This window comes from Furipterus horrens, unplaced genomic scaffold, assembly GCF_987537825.1.
Source record: "Furipterus horrens unplaced genomic scaffold, mFurHor1.1.pri manual_scaffold_3, whole genome shotgun sequence".
NCBI lineage: Eukaryota > Metazoa > Chordata > Mammalia > Chiroptera > Furipteridae > Furipterus > Furipterus horrens.
In genome coordinates this window covers 121,463,065-121,483,361 of record NW_028327173.1, presented here as the reverse complement: position 1 = coordinate 121,483,361, position 20,297 = coordinate 121,463,065, and the positions used below count along the sequence as shown (strand labels likewise).

Sequence of the window (20,297 nt, the reverse complement as noted above, 5' to 3'; positions counted from 1 at the left end):
ATACAGAAGTTGGACATACTCTCACTTCTGTGCTTGTGTTTATGCTGTTTTCACCCTGGGACTGTTCACCTTGGCCTGGTAGATCATTCAAGGCTCACCTTCTCCATGAACCATTTTTTTCACCTTCTTCCTCTTTCCACCCTACCTGTACAGGAATTTCTCTTTTATTTTCCTGCACTTTAATCTTTTACCTATAAACTCTTTTATAGCACTTAGAGAAACAGTCTTGTAATACAGTTATTTATGTTCATTTTATGTTCCTGTAGGTCTGTATCCTATTGCCTATAGATTCTATATAGTAAAAATCAGCACTGAAAAGTTTTTGTTTGCTATGGCCCACACCTTTGACTCCTAACATCAGCGAACTAGCCCATTGCTTTGTACATACTGGTACCTGATAAGTATGCTTTGAATAAAAGATTAATTTGGGGGATGAATTGGGACATATCATTCATTGAAAATACAGTATTCTAAAATTAACTCAAGCATTCATATTTGAATAAGTGGATTAATGTATTACATAAGTCTTAAGTTTTATTTGAGAACCTTTTGAAACCTCATTATGTTATTGTATATTTGCATTTTAAATAATCCTTATTGAATTAAATAAATGCTTTTTATACTCTTCAAGTTTTTGAGTTAGAAGGCTTACATTCCATATTTAATATCACTTGAAGTTTTTAATTTGTTTTTCTTTTACAAAATTTTTATTTTTTAATTTAAAACTTACATTTAATATTATTTATGTATTAGTTTCAGGTATACAGTATACATGTGTTCCTCCTGGTATTTTCAGTACCCATCTGGCATCATACATAGTTGTTACAATATTATTGACTATATTTCCTATGCTGTACGTTATATTCTCATGACTATTTTTTAACTACCAATCTGATACTTCTCAATCCCTTCAGCTTTTTCACCCAGTTCCCCAAAGCCCCTCCCCTCTGGCAACCACCAGTCTGTATCTGTGAGTCTGTTTCTGTTATTTTTGTCCATTTATATTATTCTTTAGGTTCCGCATATAAGTGAAATCATATGGTCTTTGTCTTTCTTGGACTGACATATTTCATTGAGCATAATACCCTCTAGGTTCATCCATGCTGTTGCAAATGGTACAATTTTGTTCTTTTTCTGGCTGAGTAATATTCCATTATATATACATACCACCACTTTTTATCTACTTGTCTGTTGATAGGCAATGTGGATTGCTTCCATACTTTGGTTATTGTAAATAACTCTGCAGTGAACACAGAGATGCACATAATTTTTTAAAATTAGTGTCTTGGGTTTCTTTGGATACATACCCAGATGTGGAATCATTGGGTCATAAGGCAGTTGCATTTTTAATTTTTTGAGGAACCTCTATACTGTTCTCCACAATGGGTGTACCAATCTGCATTCCCATTAAAAGTGCACAAGGGTTCCCTTTTCTCCACATCCTTGACAATACTTGTCTGTTGATCTATTGATGATAGCCGTTCTGACAGGTATGAGGTGATATCTCATTGTATTTTTAATTTGCATTTCTCTGAATATTAGTGACACTGACCATGTTTTCATATGTCTATTTGTCACCTGTATGTCTTTGGAGATGTGTCTATTCAGGCTCTTTGCCATTTTTAAATTGGATTGTTTGCTTTTTGTTGTTGAGTAATATGAGTTCTTTATAAAATTTTGATATTAATCTTGTGTCAGATATATCATTGGCAAATATGTTCTCCCATTCAATATGTTGTCTTTTCATTTTCTTGATTATTTTCTTTGCTGAGCATCCAACATTTTAGTTTGATGTAGTCCCATTTGTTTAATTTTTCTTTTGTTTCCCTCACCCAAGGAGATATATCAGAAAAAATACTGGTAAGAGAAATGTCAGAGAATTTATGGCCTATGTTTTCTTCTAGGGTTTTTATGGTTTCAAGTCTTACATTTAAACCTTTAATCCATTTTAAATTTATTCTTGTGTGTGGTGTAAGAAGGTGGTCTAGTTTAATTTTTTACACGTATATGTCCAATTTTCCCAACACCATTTATTGAATATAAATGTCTTTATCCCCCACTTGAAGCTCTAAGTAGTGAGTGTTAAAAAGATAACTTGAGAATAGAAAGAGATAACGTGAGAGAAGAAACATCAAAAGACAACTTGAGAGTAGACAAAAGATAACTTGAGAGTAGAAACATCACAAAAAAAGTTGTATTTTTGAGATCTCCATGATGCACTGTATAACACTATGTTTTAGTGTTTCTCATATTTTGACACTTATTGTGAATACCTCCGCGTTTCATAAAATGCCACAATCCATAATATCAATTGGGAAATTGGGAAAATGTACTTATTAAGAGAGTTTGAGAATGGTATTATTTTAGATATATTACACTATTTTCAATGTTTAACAAGTTCTATTATTAAATGGAAAAAGGATTGATATTTGGTGCTTATACTATTTTCCTATGACTGCTGTAACAAATAATCACAATTTTGATAACTTTGAAATGATAGAAATTTATTCTCTTATGATTCTGGGGGCCAGAAGTCAAAAAATTTTTAAAGATTTAAAAAATTTTTATTTTAAAGTATATTTTATTGATTATGCTATTACAGTTGTCCCAATTATTCCCCTCTGCTCCCCTATGCCTGCTACCCCCATTCCCTCCAGCAATCCCCACACCTTAGTTCATGTCCATGGTTCATTCATATGAGTTCTTTAGCTTCTCTTTTTTTTTTACTGTTCTTAACATACCTTTTCTATTTGTACCTACCATTTATGCTTTTTAATCCCTGCACCATTTACCCCGTTTACCCCCTTTCCCCTCCCTGAGGACCCTCCATATGGTTTCCATATCTATGATACTGCTCCTGTTTTAGTGGGTTTTTTTTTTTTATTCAGTTGTTGATAGTTGTGAGTTTGTTGTCATTTTATATTTGTAGTTTTGATTTTCTTCTTTTTCTTAAATAAGTCCCTTTAATATTTCATATAATAATGGCTTGGTGATGATGAACTCATTTAGCTTTATCTTGTCTGGGAAGTACTTTATCTTTCCTTCCATTCTAAATGATAGCTTTACTGGATAGAGTAATCTTGGTTGTAAGTCCTTGCTTTTCATCACTTTGAATACTTCTTGCCAGTCCCTTCTTGCTGGCAAAGTTTCTTTTGAGAAATCAGCAGATAGTCTTATAGGAACCCTTTTGTAGGTAAACTCTCTGCTTTTCTCATGCTACTTTTAAGATTCTTTCTTTATCTTTAACCTTTGGCGTTTTAATTATGATGTGTCTTGGTGTGGTCCTTTTTGGGTCTAGCTTGTTTAGGACTCTCTCTGTTTCCTAGATTTGTATATCTATATCCTTCACCAAATTAGAGACGTTTTCTTTGATTATTTTTTTTTTCAAATGAGTTTTCAATTTCTGCTCTTGTCTCCTTCTAGCACCCCTGTGATTTGGATGTTGGCATGTTTAAAGTTGTCCCAGAGGTTCCTCAGCCTCCCCACATTCTTTTTTTCAATTCTTGTTTCTTCATTCTGTACTGCTTGACTGTTTATTTCTACCTTGTGTTCCAAATCGTTGATTTGAACCCCAGCTTCTTTCCCTTCACAACTGGTTCCCTGTGGATTTTTCTTTATTTCACTTAGTGTAACCTTCATTTCTTTCCTTATGTGTTTGATGTACTCAGTGAGTTCTCCCAGCATCAGTATCACCAGTGTTTTGAACTCTGCACCTGGTATTTTGGCTATCTCTGATTCATTTAGTTCTTTTTCTGGGATTTTGAATTAGTGTCTTGGATTTCTTTCACTTGGGCCATATTTCTTTGCCTCCTCAATTTGGCAGCCTCCCTGTATTTGTTTCTGTGTTATAGGTAGAGCTGCTTTGACTCCCTGTCTAGGTGCTTCTGTTACCTTTAAGGGGAAGAGCCTTAGGTAATCATCAGTGCAGGGTGACCCATTTTACCAATTGTGGTGCTGTATGTGGGGGTAGGAGTTAGAGAGGGAACAATACCACTGCTTGGCATTCACTTCTTTTCCATTCACTTCACCCACTGGCATCCCTCTAGTAGCTGCCCTGGTGGTGGTTCCCAGAGTGAGTAGATTTGCATGTGTTCCAGGACTGTGGGGGCCCTCTAAATGAATCTTCTAGGGGATGGGCAGTTTCTTCTGCCAGTCCAACCCCCAATGGTTTTCACAGACAGAAGATATGAGGCTTTATTTTCCTGGCACTGGAACTCCGGGCTGTGCAGTCTGGCCTGCAGCTAGGATAGCTCCCAGGTGTCCCTCCCAGCTTTTATCTGCCACATGTGAATGTGGGATGGCCTGTTCCTTTGGCAGTTGCCTCTGCCTTGCAGCCACCACCAAACTGTGTCCTCTGTGCCCCGGCTCCCCATCTCCACCCCTCCTACCCGTTGGGATGAATATTTCTTCTTTAATTCCTTGGTTGTCAGGCTTCCACACAGTTTGATTTTCTGGCAGTTCCGGTTCTTTTTTTTTTTTTGAGGTTAGTTGTGATCCTTACCTACACCTCCTACACCTCCATCTTGTACAGTAGTCTCAAATAAATGTTCAATTTCTTACTTTTTCTCTTCTCTTTCTGGTACCCCTATGATTCTAATGTTGGTACGTTTGAAGTTTTCCCAGAGGCTCCTTAGCCTATCCTGATTTTTAGAATCTTTTTTCTTCTTGCTGTTTTGATTGAATTTTTTTCTTTATTTCCAAATCATTGATTTGATTCCTGGCTTCATCCACTCCAGTGTTCGTTCTCTGTAAATTTTTCTTTATTTTACTTAGTATATTCTTCATTTTTTACTGGGTCTTTTTTTATACTGTTGAAGTACCCAATGAGTCCTTGAACATCTTAATAACCAGGGGTTTTGAACTCTGTATATGAATGATTGATTATCTCCATTTTATTTAGTTCTTTTTCTGGAGTTTTGATCTGTTCTTTCATTTGGGCCTTATTTCTTTGTTTCCTCATTTTAGCAGCCACCCTGTGTTTATTTCTTTGTATTAGGTAGAGCTGCTTTGACTCCATGTCTTAGTAGCATGAGCTATTGTAGAAAAGCGTACTGGTAAGTTGGATTGGCAGAACCTTAGGTAATTGCCAGGGCTAGGCAAACCCTGGGATGCAGGATGATGGAGTCTCTGATATGGTGATGCTACTCTGTCACTTCGTGTGCAGGAGGGCTAGGAAAGGATACAATGCTGCTGTCTGTCCTCTGGAGTTTTGTCCAGGAGGAAGCTGTCCCCTGGAACTCTCCCTAGTGCCAGACACTTCAGTTTCTCCTTGTATGCCACTGGTGCCCTTCTAGCTGCTGCCCAGTACTGGAGCCTAGAGGGAGTGAGTTTGAGTAAGTCCTAAGTCCGTTGTGGGACTTTTAAGATGAGATGCCTGAGAATCCCACAGTTTCTACTGCCTCCCCCAACCCCCACTGGTTTTTACAGCTAGAAATTATGGGGACTTATCTTCCTGGCACTGGAAACCTGAGTTGGGTGGTCTTGTGTGGGGCTGGGATCCCTCTCTCTTGAGGTATCCCTCCCAATTTTTATTCACCATACATGGGTGTGGGACTGCCTGTTCTGTGTCTCTGCATCTCCACCCCTCCTACCCATCTGCATGAATATGATTTCTCTAATTCCTTGATTGTTGGACTTCCATATAGCTTGATTTTCTGAATATTCTGGGTAATAGTTGTTTTGTAGTTTAGTTATAATTTTGTCTGTGGCTGTTGAGGAGGTAAGCCATGATTGCCTACACCTCCATCTTGACCAAAAGTATGATTTCTTTTGTTATAGTAACCTTTTATATTATGTTGCATATTTTTTCTAAAATTTTCATAAATGATTATTAAAAATGCACTATATTAATTATTGTTAACACAGATTTGTATTATCACTTGTCAGTGCTGCAGAGTCTTCATTTTAATCTAAGGTTTCTCTACTCTTACCTCACTCAAGTGTTTTAACATCATAGTGTTGGTGTGCACATATGCAAGGTACTTTTGTGATCTTGGTGACAATATTTGATAGAATCAATCAATAACTTTGTGTGAAATATTTTAGAATCACCAACATATCTGCCTTTCCCTTAAGAGATGTTTCGGTAGGACTCAAACACCCTCACAACTGTGTAAAGGACAATTTTGGAAGATAAATTATTGTGGCCAAACAAGAAGGACTAGCAGTTTCAACATGTCTAGTTCTATTTTTAATATTTTTCTCTCTTAAAATGATTCTACTGGTCAAGTGAAACTTATTCCTTTAGAAATTATTTTGCAACATGGGTCACTATCACTTTAAACTCACTCAACTTTGGGCTAAATCTAATTCGCTGAGCAAAATAATTTGGTTACTTATGTGCGCAATAGTAAGGGAAAGAAGAATAAATGGCTTGTAACAGATGCTGTGCCTACAAATGTCAAAGTTTTCAGTGAGCCCACGACTTTAAAAGGCCACACCATTTTATAGTTACACCTTTTAAACTTAGTAATGAGTACAGGATATGTGCTATACTTCCTGCTATAAATGCATTGGTTTCCCAATTTTCCATGTCAAAAAATAGCTTTACCATCTGCCACTGCTTTATAGCATTCCTTCAAACTCAAGCCTTTCCTCTTTCCTGATGTGTTTGTTAATTTTCAGGAGGTGTTATCACCAAGACCTCATTCTGGAGTTTTATATTAGCCAATAGTGATATGAGTGATTGATTTGGAACACTTCTCATTGTGAGTAATTAACCTGGAGAAGAATGATTTGAACTCTTAAGATTATTTTTAAAATTCTGATCAGCATGACTTAGTAAGCAGATCATACTATATTCCTTTGCTGCATGTCAATTAGATCAAACTTTAGTTGTTATATTCAAAACTTCTATGGGTCTACCTATATATGTATATTTGATTTGTAATAAACTGAGAAAAGAATATTATAGTCTCCTACTGTGATTGTAGATTAATTTTTACATTTTTATTAGATTTTATATATTTTAAGTCTATGCTTAGAGTTTCATGAGATGTATGCACTGTATGCTTTATCCTATGAAACATCTTAATTATATATTTTGACCATTATTTATAATTTGTGTGGTTTACTATAGTACTTACTTTACTTTTTACAAAGCATTTAATATCTCCATATTTGTATTCTGATTCAGTTTTTAGATATGTCCCAGATAGCTGGGTTTCATAATGCAATATGAATTTCTATTTTTAATAAAGGAATTTACCCCATTTGCCATTTGCTGTCATTGTTACATTTGGGATTATTCTAGCCGTGTTAATTTGTAATCCTTATTTTATATACTTTCAAATTATTTATTCCTTTTATATTCTAATCTTCTGCTCTTATTTTCATTAAAATATTTGTATTTTGTTTTTTCTTTCCCATGTTTAGGAAATTATACATCCTATTTTTCTAGATTCTAAAACGTAACCTTTACTTTATAAGGCATACATTTGAACGTATGTTTCTATCAGTATCTAAAATAAATCAGGATATATATCCTTGCATAACAAGGCAAGAACCTCAGTACTTTTTATTTCATTCTACCTGCTCTTCACAGATTTCCTTCCCATGTTGAGATCATCCAAGATAATAGATCATTATTATTTAACATTAAATTTTATTTAGCTAATTTTTTATTTGTTCCATTACTGTTCATTGTTTCTTCTTAATCACTTCTTAATATTTATTTATTTGACATTCACATATTCCCCATCCTTCCCACCCTTGGCTTTATTGAGGTATAATTGACTAAAGTTGCATATATTTAAGGTATGCATATGATATTTTGATATACATGTATTTTTTTACTTTTTTAAGAGTTTGCTTTACTTTTTGTGCGTGGCACAGCAAAGGAATTCATTTTATAAGAGGAAATGTTTCTCACTTGTAACATGGCATAGGTTTGACCAAAAGTGTTATAGTGAATTACCCTAATATATTGTAAAATATTTTTCAATTTTCAACATCTTATCTATTACATGATAAAACTACTATGTGAGAATATATAATAATTTATGAAAGTATAGTAATTTTTATGAAAATAAATAATTCAATTCATACTGAATGATGTTCTCGATTGAATGATGTTTCATTTTTAACATTTTTTATTGAATTTATTGAGGTGAGATTGATTAATAAAACTATATAGGTTTCAGGTGTACAATTCTATAATACATCATCTGTATGTTGCATTGTGTATTTACCACCCAAAGTCGAGTCTCCTTCTATCATAATTTATTCCCCTTTTACCCTCACCTACCTCTCTCCCTACCCCGCTTATCTTCTGGTAATCACCATACAGTTGTCTGTGTATGACAGTTAAGTTTTTTTCTCAATTAGACCACATTCTTACACAATATACAAGAATAAATTTAAAATGGATTAAAGACTTAAATGTAAGACTTGAAACCATAAAAATCCTAAAAGATAACATAGGCAGTAAGATCTCAGACATTTCTCATAGTAGTATTTTTTTCTGCTATATCTCCTCAGGCAAGAGAAACAAAAGAAAAAATAAATGAGAGTACATCAAACTAAAAAGTTTATGCACAACAAAGGAAACCATCAACAAAATGAAAAGACAACCTACTAAATGGTAGAACATATTTGCCAGTGATACATGTGATTGTGGTTAATATCCAAAATTTATAAAGAACGTATACAACTCAACACCAAAAAAACAGAGAAACCAATTAAAAAATGGGAAAAGGAGCTGAGTAGACACTTCTCCAAAGAGGACATCCAGATGGCCAATAGACATGAAAAAGTGCTCAATGTAACTAATCATCAGAGACAGGCAAATTAAAACCACAATCCAGCTATCACCTCACATCTGTCAGAATGACTATCATCAATAAATCAACAAACAAGTGTTGGTGAGGATGTGGAGAAAATGGAACCCTCATGCACTGTTGGAAATGCAGAATGGTGCAGCTATTGTGGAAAATAGTATAGTGTTATCTCAAAAAATTAAAAATAGAACTACCTTACCCAGGAACTCCAACTTTTTGGAATGTATTCAAAGAAACCTGATACACCAATTTGAAATATAAGGACCCCTATGTTCACTGGAGCATTATTTACAATAGCCAGGATTTGGAAGCAGCCCAAGTGTCCATTAGTAGATAAATGGATAAAAAAAGCTGTGATACATTGACATGATGGAAAACTGGTGCTGTAAAAAAAAAAAGGGGGGAAATTTTATCCTTTGGGACTTGTTTCAGCTTCTTTCTTTTTCTGTGTTTGGATAACTCCATCTTCCTTCTGTCTTGCAGAGTTCCTTTGTTATTTCTGATACACCAAGGGTACTTGTTTTTTAAAAAATGAAATATTAAAAAAATAATTATTCTAAGTGTACTTTAGGCAGACAGGAATCAGAGCCATATTTTTGCTATGCTGTTTTTTTTTTTAATTAAAGCATGTTTTATTTGTTATTTTATTACAGCTGTCCCAATTTTTCCCCCATTGCCCTTGTCTACCCATCCCATTGCCCACTCCCACAGTCAATTCCCACACTGTTGTCCTTGTCCGTGGGTCATTCATACACTTTCTTTGTCTAGTCCCTTCCCCTTCTTTCCACCATTATCCCCCTCCACCCTCCCCTCTGGTTTCTTTCAGTCTGTTTCATGTTTCCATGTCTGTGGTTCTATTTTGTTCATTAGTTTATTTTGTTCATTAGATTCCTCTTATAGGTGAGATCATATGGTATTTGTCTTTCACTGACTGGCTTATTTCACTTAACATGATACTCTCCAGTTCCATCTATGCTGTCATGAAAGGTAGGAGTTCCTTCTTTCTTTCTGCTGTGTAGTATTCCATTGTGTAAATGAAACCACAGTTCCACTCATTTACTGATGGGCACTTCAGCTGTTTCCAGCACTTGGCTATCATAAATAGTGCCACTCTGAACATAAGGGTGCATAAGTTCTTTTGAATTGGTGATTTGGGATTCTTAGGGTATATTCCCAGCAGCAGAATCTCTGGGTCAAAAGGCAGTTCCATTTTTAGTTTAGTTTTTTTTTGTTTTTTTTTTTTGAGGAAATTCCATACTGTTTTCCACAGTGGCTGCACCAGTCTGCATTCCCACCAACACTGCACTTGGGTTCCCTTTTCCTGCATCCTTACCAGCACTTGTCTGTTGCTTTGTTGATGATGGTCATTCTGACAGGTGTGAGGTGATAGCTCATTGTGATTTTAATTACATCTCTCTGATGGCTAGTGATGTTGTGCATCCTATGGGCCCTCTGTATGTCCTCTTTGGAGAGGTGTCTATTCAGGTCCTTTTCCCATTTTTTAATTGGATTGTTTGCCTTCCTGGTGTTGAGTCATATGAATTCTTTATATATTTTGGAGCTCAAACCCTCATGCAATGTATTGTTGGCAAATATATTCTCCCATACAGCCAATTTTTGATGATGGTTTCTTTAGCTGTGCAGAAGCTTTTTAGTGTGATCTACTTTCTTATTTGTATTACTATTATAAACAGAATCATAAATTTAAAGTATAGCACTAAAGTGCTTTTACTGTTCTATCACCTATTTCTACTGTCTCTTCTGGGATGACCACATACAGAGTTCACCTAAGGTGACTATGTTACAGTATGAAAATTTTATCGCAACTAAAAAATTTTATCTGTGTAACTGAAGTTTCCCTTGGAAGAATAAAAGGGAGAACACTGACTGCTTTAAAAATTACCACATTGTATGGAGTTGATGAAAGATTTGAAAATAACATTGAAAGGCTTTATTTGTAGCTGCCTTTATCCCTAAAGTAGGTATTTTATAAGAGGAACCAATTATTATTTATATTTGTTTTCATTGCATTGGCCATTTTAGTATCTCCAGTACAAATTTTTAATATTAAAAGTCTCTCCCTTGAACATAGATCCCTTTCAACATAAAATTGTTCTTTGAGAATCCAAAAAGATTGAATTTGTCTGGAAAACTGCTATTCTATTGAGGTCTAATGACAAAAAGTTCAGCTTGTTTATTCACTTCACTGCATTCATAAATGGCGCTGTCACACAAATATGTGCGTCATTGAAACTATTTTCCACAGCATGCACTTTTCCTGGTGAGAGTATGCTAGTCATTTCATGAGTTTCCCTCGCACTCCTAAACCCAGGAGAATGAGTGAGTGAATGGATGAGATGAGACTAACAGCAGAGAAGTGTCTGCATTCTGAGTTCTTTCTCTCCCATCAGCTTTAAAATACTCTCATTTGCTCATCTTTAAAGAACCTCTGTCTGTTCACTTCACCCTTACAGCAATTCCCCGTCACAGTTACACTTCTCTAAAGAACTACGCTCTGTGTGTCTATTTGCTCACTTCCCAACCTCTCTAATTAGGCTTTTTCACCAGAACACCATGGAAATTGCTAAGGTCACTAATCACCTTTATTTATTATCAAACATTAATAACACCACTGTTGTGTTCTGAGCACTGTCCTAGATACTGGGATACAGTCTGAACAAGACAGATAAAATTTCTGGTGTCATGGAGCTAATATGAATATGAATATCAAGTAGTGATAAATGTTATGATGGAAATAAGAGAAGAAGGGTGGGAAAGAGAGAATGAGTGATATGACATTTAAATGACAAGCAGGAGCCAGCTTAGCTTTATCCGAACCTAGAAGTAGTGGGAGGAGCCACAGTGATGTGGCTACTGCCGTGGTGTCCCTGAAGGCCATGCTGAAGCCCCTGGGTTATAAAGGCAGTGGTGCTGGGAGACGAAGAGATGGTGGGGAGGCTGCATTCTCCAGAGCTCACAAGGTGGCAGGTTGGAACAAATCTGGAAATTTGCATTGAGGGTCCAGTCGAGAACCACGAGAATAGTGTTCTATTTATGGGTCTCATGCAGCAAAACAACTTCTCTTTCTTTATAGCTCAAGAACAAAATAAAACAAAACAAAAAAACAACCCCAAACATATCTATTAACAGTCCAATATTCAAGGACTTGAGTAGTCTTTTCAAGAGTTATGGGCTGTGCTTGATATATGATGTTTACCAGCACACTAATAGTGCCCTTTACCAGAGGTTTTGAAATTCTTTGCCATAATAGTCTAATGGATTGTCACTATTTACCAGGCATTTAGTTTACATTGGTGTTAGATTGACCAGGCAGCTGCTCACATGGGAATTTTTAGGTTATGATTTGATAAATTAGATGACTGCTGCTACATAGGGAGCAGTCTGTGTTTGCCTTATTTTTGGATGATTCACTGGAAAACTATGAATAATAATATTGCATATAAAAGAGAAAGGGATGGATAAAGGGAAAGGGAATAAATTTTCTCTGTAACTAGCAAACAGTCATGAATTTCTTATTACATTTTCCAGGCAGGGAGCCTGTCACTCTAAGCACGACTTTTTATTGTAAGGCAATTTTAGACCACTTGTGATCTTATTGTTCCAAACCTATCAAACAGAGTTAAAATGTTTTATATCTTGAACACATTTTTTTTTTTTTTTGGTGGTGGTTGGGAGAAGGAGCAGGGTCAAAGGTAAAATAAAAAGCCATTAAAAATTTAAAGCATAATAGTTTTAGTTGTAAAGAATGGAAACCAAATTTGGTTGATTTGAGAAGTAAATTATTTATCCAAAGGACATTGGGCTAGAGAACCAGTCTTGGAACCTTGCAGATGGTAACAACAGTCCAAATCATGCTGTGGAAACTAGCTCCGTGGGGACGTTGCTGTCACTGTTGCTAAAAACTATAGTTTGCACAGTTGACAACCCTAGCAATAGACTCTGGAAGCTGCCATCAGCTTTGCTATCCAAGCTACCTAAAGAACTTGGTTTTTGTGATAGCCACCTCCATTATCATAGATGACTTATTCCTCTGTGCCTCAATGGATAAGAGGAGTGAGACCACCTTGGCCAGCAAGAGCCTGTCATGGGATTTGGTGAGTTTGGGGATACTTATGACATCCAGATTCATCCATTTCCTCTCATTTCATATCTCAGTTTGTTCTAGCCTGATGAATGATTTTACTTCCACATAAGTGATGTCAGTGAGCTGTGAATTCAACTGACATTATGATATAGAAAACTGCAAGGTCAAGGTTTAAGTTTGATTTTCAGTTATCACAGCTCTGCATTTGAAAGTTATAAGAGATTTTTCTGGCAGTCAGAGAAACTTGGGATTTCACTTCATGCCTCTAGCCAGGAATTTGTTGTGATTTCAGCTTGCCATTCTTTTCCTTTAAGCATGGCATCACTGTTAGAAGCAACTTCCATGTCCCATAGCCCCTAAATTTCTTACGCCTCCCAGATATTTCTGTGGCAGTGGGTTATATGGTCCTTGTTAACCTTGCCTTCAATGAGAACTTCTTTAAGGTGGCAATTTTATAATTTGTGCCACGACTTCCAGATTCCCATCTCTTAATACTGACTATGTTTTCATAGTTTTTATTTTCAACCAAGCCAAGGTACCCACTTCTATTTTTCTGAGTGACCATTCCTGGCAGCTGCAGCTGGTATCAATTTATGTTAGTGTTCTTAGTTAAAGCAACTCTATGTGATGTAAACAGAATATGAATTAATTATTAGGACATTTAATTGCAAAGAATCTTCAGGGCTACAGAGCTAGGAACAATGCTCCAACTGATATCCTATAAGGACACCATTGCTGCTGCTGCTGCTACTGAGACTGGGTGCTCTACTTTGTATCACTGACAGCAATATAATGGACCTTGGATTGGGGCAACAAGCACTGCTGCATTTGCCAGCCATAGAATATTATCAGGCTGCATATCTTGACATTGCCAGAGTAAATCACTCATATTCTCCTCTTCTTTGCATCACTAGTTTATACTTTAAGAGCTATAGTGGACCATCTGACTGGTGGAACTTAGATCATGGGCTTGTGTTACAGCAGTGAGGTCCACTAGAAGGTGAGTATCTGGCATTTTCTTTCCTATAGTGTGTAACAGGCTTTGCCATCTGCCAATACTCTTTAGGTAGGGAATCCCCAAATACAGGGAGTAGGTTGTAGCATATATTATAGGTTGGCTTACTCAACCCATCTCAACCCCTTTCTAGATAGTTTTTGTCTAGAAAGTGACAGATTATGATCTGGGTAGATCTCTTCTGTGTAGGTTTTAGGAAAATCTCCCTAGACACGTGAGTTGTGCTCATTATGCTTGAAAGCCTTGATACTCCAAGTGTGGTACATGGAGCAACAGTACTGGCATCACCTGAAATGCAAAGTCAAGTCATGCAAGAGTCATGCAGGGAGACTGGACCTTCTACAAGCATGGTTGAAGGGTGACAAATTTTTTCAGAGTGGCTCTGGGGGATTGATTATTAGAGAGTTTAATAATGACAGGTAGCCTGAAAGAGTGATTAAATACCTCTAATGCTAAAATATACCTGTAAGGAAAGAAAGGGTTGGTCTTAACTGGATATTTGTAAGACAAAAAAATTGACTCATGTACATAGAGGGTCAACACAGTGGTGGTTGTGAGAGCAAAGTATGCTAGTAGACTAAGTCCACTTGTGAGTTTCAAGTGTTAAATGCTGTCATCAAGATGTGTGTCCACATTAGATGCACTGTAGAAGTGGTAGCATTGCAATCATATTAACAGCTGGCACTTGTTGAGTGCCCACTAAATAATGCTAGATGGGTTAGCTTATGTAATCCTAAGAATAAACTCAAACATTTAGTATTGGCACCTCTATTTTACAGATGAGGAAATTGAGGTTTAGCATGAATAAAATACCTTCTCAAGGTCACTCAGTGAAGTAGGCAGTAGAATAGTTTAGAACTATAGCTGTCTGACTGTAGATTTCTCATTTATGCCATTAAGTAACACTGCCTCTTGTCATTGAATATAGATTTAACTGCTCTGCTCAGAATTGCATAGAATTTTATGAGGAAGTTAAGATGCATGGTGCATATTGAACAAAGAGAGCCAGAGAAATACCATGAGAGCTCCATAGGGAAGTCACAGGCTAGAAGCTAATGTTTCTCCTGGGTAGACTTCTCCTGTATAGGAATTAGGAAAATCTTCCTAAGACGGGTGAGTTATGCTCATTATGCTTGAAAGCCTTTATACTCCAAGTATGGTCCATGGAGCAACAGTGCTGGCATCACCTGGGAGCTTGTTAGAACTAGCTTTGTTTCTAAAAGAATGAAATAGGAATAGCAAATGAAAGAAGTTGAGAAGATTTCTGGATGAAGTTTTTTATGTTTTTGTATAGCAAAGGCTTTTGTGTCCTAATGGAAATATTTTATGTCTAGGCAAGAGTGTAGTGTAGACTTAGATGTACAATAAAGTTTTTTCTAATATATTTTTCTTTAGTTTTCTCCTTTTAATTACATTATAATTTTAAAGACTCATATATGTATACCTATATAAGTGAAAGACACTAACAGATACTAAAGGACCTAGCTACGAGCCCATGTTTGCTCACTGCTATCTCATTAATATTTTCTGTGCTCTTTATTCTTCCAAGTTTTAGAATTCCAATTAAGATTATACGATAGAGTATGCAAGACTTTACTTGCAAAGATTACTTAAATTCTCATTTCAGGGGGTACCTGCCTGTCACAGGTACAATTGTGAGAAAAGAACACATAGGTTTTCCTGGTGGAGCCAAGAAGCCTTCTGCAGTCTAGGTGGCTTTCATAGTCCTAACCAGGTGTGTGTCCAGACATGTTAAGTCTTGGCACGCACAATCTTGGGAAAGGACTAAGACTGACTCACCCATGAACACCTCCTGACTGGAAACTTTCCAGCTGTGTGTCCAGAAAGATTGTTTACTGAAGACAACTGATGTCTCTGAATGGTTTATTTTCCCAACTGTTCCTACAGCTGTAACTTAACTGATTAACATTTCTGAGGCACACAGTATGCAACAAAGACATTTAAAATGATAAAACCTTTACCATTTATTAGGGCACTATCCTTACTTTCATGTTTCTATTTATTTTACTGTTAAATATTTTAAGATGACTTATAAAGATTTATTTTTATTAACTATTATTGTCATCTTTTCCCAGATCACTGAGGGGAAATCTACAACACTTGAAAATAAATGCAGACGAGAAATTTTCTTCGGTCTTATATCTATAAAATAAAAGAACAAAAATAGATATACAGTTAATATCGAGCTTAACCAAACCATATGAATCCCCTTCCAGAATCTGACTCCTGCCTCCCTCACAACCTCATCTCTCATCTCTCCCTTCTTCATGCCCCATGATTAGCCATGCTGAGCTGGATTTCCCTAACATGTTCTTTCTCTTACTTTCTTCTTTGCCATTTTCCCTTGTGTCCACATTTTGAATGCCTTCTCATTTTCAAAGATGCATCCCATATGCCTTCTGAATGGAGCCTTTCCTGATTTCTCTTTGGAAAACCAACTTGGTTCCTACCCTGTACTCAAAATGCTCATAAAATGATTTTTTTTACATGGATTTTGAGTAAATAGTGACAAAGAATGAAACAATAAAAAGTAAAGAGCTAAGAAAATTTCTTTACTCTTAAACCAATCATGCAGGACCAGAAAATCACAGGCAAGAATAATTTTTTTTCATTTGTTTATGTCCTATTTAACTACTGAAAACTGTTGTACACAGTTCATCAGTTATTAATCTTTGTATGTCCAGTGTCCTCTCTAGTGATCATCTTCTTGATGATCTGTTTTTAGAGGTTAAATGATGAAGTAATGATTTCATTGAAAAATATTACTTCTGGAAAAGGAGTTGTGACGTGCAGGAAACCATTACAACACTGCTCAGGTTGTGCTCTCTGGCTGCTGCCTCCACCCCGACCCTTGCCTCCATTAAAGAGCCAACACCATGACTGACTCCAAGTACTTCACAACCAATAAAAAAGGAGAAATCATTGAATTAAAGGCTGAACTCAACAATGAAAAGAAAGAAAAGAGAAAGGAGGCTGTGAAGAAAGTGATTGCTGCTATGACTGTGGGGAAGGATGTTCACTCTCTCTTTCCAGATGTAGTGAACTGTATGCAGACTGACAGCCTGGAACTAAAGAAGCTTGTGTATCTCCACCTGATGAACTATGCCAAGAGTCAGCCAGACATGGCTATTATGGCTGTCAACAGGTTTGTGAAGGACTATGAAGATCCCAATCTTTTGATTCAAGCCTTGGCAATCAGAAACATGGGGTGCATTCGGGTGGACAAGATTACAGAATATCTCTGTGAGCCCCTCTGCAAGTGCTTGAAGGATGAAGATCCCTATGTTCGGAAAACAGCAGCAGTCTGCATGGCAAAACTCCATGATATCAATGCCCAAATGGTGAAAGATCAGGGATTTCTGGATTCTCTGCAGGATCTCATAGCAGATTCAAATCCAATGGTGGTGGCTAATGCTGTAGCAGCGTTATCTGAAATCAGTGAATCTCACCCAAACAGCAACTTACTCGATCTGAACCCACAGAACATTAGTAAGCCACTGACAGCCCTGAATAAATGCACTGAATGGGGCCAGATTTTCATCCTGTTCTGCCTGTCTGATTATAATCCTAAAGATGATCGAGAGGCTCAGAGCATCTGTGAGCAGGTAACTCCCTGGCTATCTCATGCCAACTCAGCAGTGGTGCTTTCAGCAGTAAAAGTCCTAATGAAATTTCTAGAGCTGTTACCCAAAGACTGACTACTACAATATGCTGCTGAAAAAGTTAGCTCCTCCACTAGTCACCCTGCTGTCTGGAGAGCCAGAGGATCAGTATGTTGCCCTGAGGAACATGAATCTAATTGTTCAGAAAAGTCCTGAAATATTAAAGCAGAAAATCAAAGTCTTCTTTGTGAAGTATAATGATCCCATCTATGTTAAACTAGAGAAGTTGGACATCATGATTCGTTTGGCATCCCAAGCCAATATTGCTCAGGTTCTGGCAGAACTGAAGGAACATGCCACAGAGGTGGATGTTGACTTTGTTTGCAAAGCTGTGTGGGCCGTTGGACGGTGTGCCATCAAGGTGGAGCAATCTGTAGAATGTTGTGTAAGTACATTGCTTGATCTCATCCAGACCAGAGTAAATTACGTGGTCCAAGAGGCAATTGTCACCAGGGACATCTTCTGCAAGTACCCCAACAAGAATGAAAGTATCATTGCTACTCTGTGTGAGAACTTAGACTCGCTGATTGAGCCAGATGCTCAAGCAGCTATGATTTAGATTGTGGGAGAATATGCTGAAAGAATTGACAATGAAGATGAGTTACTAGAGAGCTTCCTGGAGGGTTTTCATGATGAAAGCACTCAGGTACAGCTCACTCTGCTTACTGCCATAGTGAAGCTGTTTCTCAAGAAACCATCAGAAACACAGAAGCTGGTACAGCAGGCCTTGAGTTTGGCAACACAGGATTCTGATAATCCTGACCTTCGAGATAGGGGCTATATTTATTGGTGGCTTCTCTCAACAGACCCTGTCACAGCCAAAAAGTAGTCTTGTCTGAGAAGCCACTGATCTCTGAGGAGACAGATCTTACTGAGCCAACTCTACTGGATGAGCTAATCTGCCTCATCGGCTCTTTGGCTTCTGTGTATCACAAGCCTCCCAATGCTTTTGTGGAAGGAAGTCATGGAATCCATCGCAAACACTTGCCAATACATCATGGGAGCACTAATGCTGGTGACAGCCCTGTTGGCACCACCACTGCCAACAACCTGGAGTAGCCTCAGGTTATTCCCTCTCAAGGTGACCTTCTGGAAGACCTTTTAAACCTTGACCTTGGTCACCCAGTCAATGTGCCACAGGTGTCCTCCATGCAGATGGGAGCAGTGGATCTCCTGGGAGGAGGACTAGATAGTCTGGTGGGACAATCCTTCATCCCATCATGTTCCTGCAACTTTTGCTCCTTCACCTACACCTGCTGTGGTCAGCAGTGGTCTGAATGACCTTTTTGAATTCTCTACAGGGATAGGCATGGCACATGGTGGATTTCTGGCTCCGAAGGCTGTCTGGCTGCCTGCAGTAAAGGCTAAAGGCTTGGAGATTTCCAGGACATTTACTCATCATCAGGGACACATCCATATGGAAATGAATTTCACCAACAAAACTCTGCAGCATATGACAGACTTTGCAATCCAGTTTAACAAGAATAGCTTTGGTGTCATCCCCAGCACTCCCGTGGCCATCCACATGCTGCTGATACCAAACCAGAGCATTGACATCTCCTTGCCTCTCAACACACTGGGCCCGGTCATGAAGATGGAACTTCTGAATAACCTGCAGGTGGCTGTGAAAAACAATATTGATGTCTTCTACTTCAGCTGCTTTATCCCACTCAATGTGCTTTTTGTAGAAGTTGGCAAAATGGAGCACCAAGTGTTCCTTGCAACATGGAAGGATATTCCCAATGAAAATGAACTCCAGTTTCAGATTAAGGAATGTCATTTAAATGCTGACACTGTTTCCAGCAAGTTGCAAAACAACAACGTTTATACTATTGCCAAGAGAAATGTGGAAGGGCAGGACATGCTATACCAATCTCTGAAGCTCACCAATGGCATTTGGATCTTGGCTGAGCTACGTATCCAGCCAGGAGACCCCAATTACATGCTGTCACTGAAGTGCAGAGGTCCCAAAGTCTCTCAGTACATCTGTCAGGTCTACGACAGCATTTTGAAAAACTAAGAGACTGGTCTGGTGCCGTCTGGCCACCCTGTGATCAGTGTAAGCCAAGAATTCTTAACTGGAAGAAATTGTATTGCTGTGTAGAGTCTGAACCCAAATACACGGAGGCCACCTACCAAGATAGTGACTAGTGTAACCTGTGCTAAATTAGGGCACAACCTGTTGGATAGTTTTAGCTTCCTGTGAACATTTGTTAACTACTGCTTCAATCACTTCCCACCTCTTGCCACCTGCTGCTGCTGCTGCCTGTCCTTACTTGTGGGCTTCTCCATACTGTGCCAGTGGCTGGCGTTTTTTAGTGTAGTTGGATATTTTGTAATTGAGACTCATTTCAAAAGCAAAAAAAGACAAAAAAATATATTAAAGCAAGGAAAAGTATCACTGAAACATAAAAAAAAAAATTACTTCATTGGCTTTGGACATTCATCATGACCTAAGATTCCTGAACTATAGTGCCTTTATAGGATATCTGAGAAGATATTTTTTAAAAAGAAGTTCTTTATAAATTTTCTTCAAATGTTAAAATTAAGAGCGTAGGCACATTTGCTCTTGAATGTATATCCTGTTCTTCACTGATGATCAATTTAGAATGTGTCTGTTCAGGCAAGAATAAACAGAGCAAATGATCTCTTTCTCCCACATGAGCTCTCAAATTTCATATTTCCCTAGAATGAAAACTGCTTCTTGCCAATAGAGG

At 37.4% G+C, this 20,297-nt stretch overlaps 1 pseudogene; it reads left to right on the top strand.

Moving 5' to 3' along the window:
* The first annotated feature begins 16,794 nt into the window (after nt 1-16,794).
* On the top strand, nt 16,795-19,601 carry LOC150015838 (AP-2 complex subunit beta pseudogene; annotated as a pseudogene).
* Nucleotides 19,602-20,297: the final 696 nt, after the last annotated feature.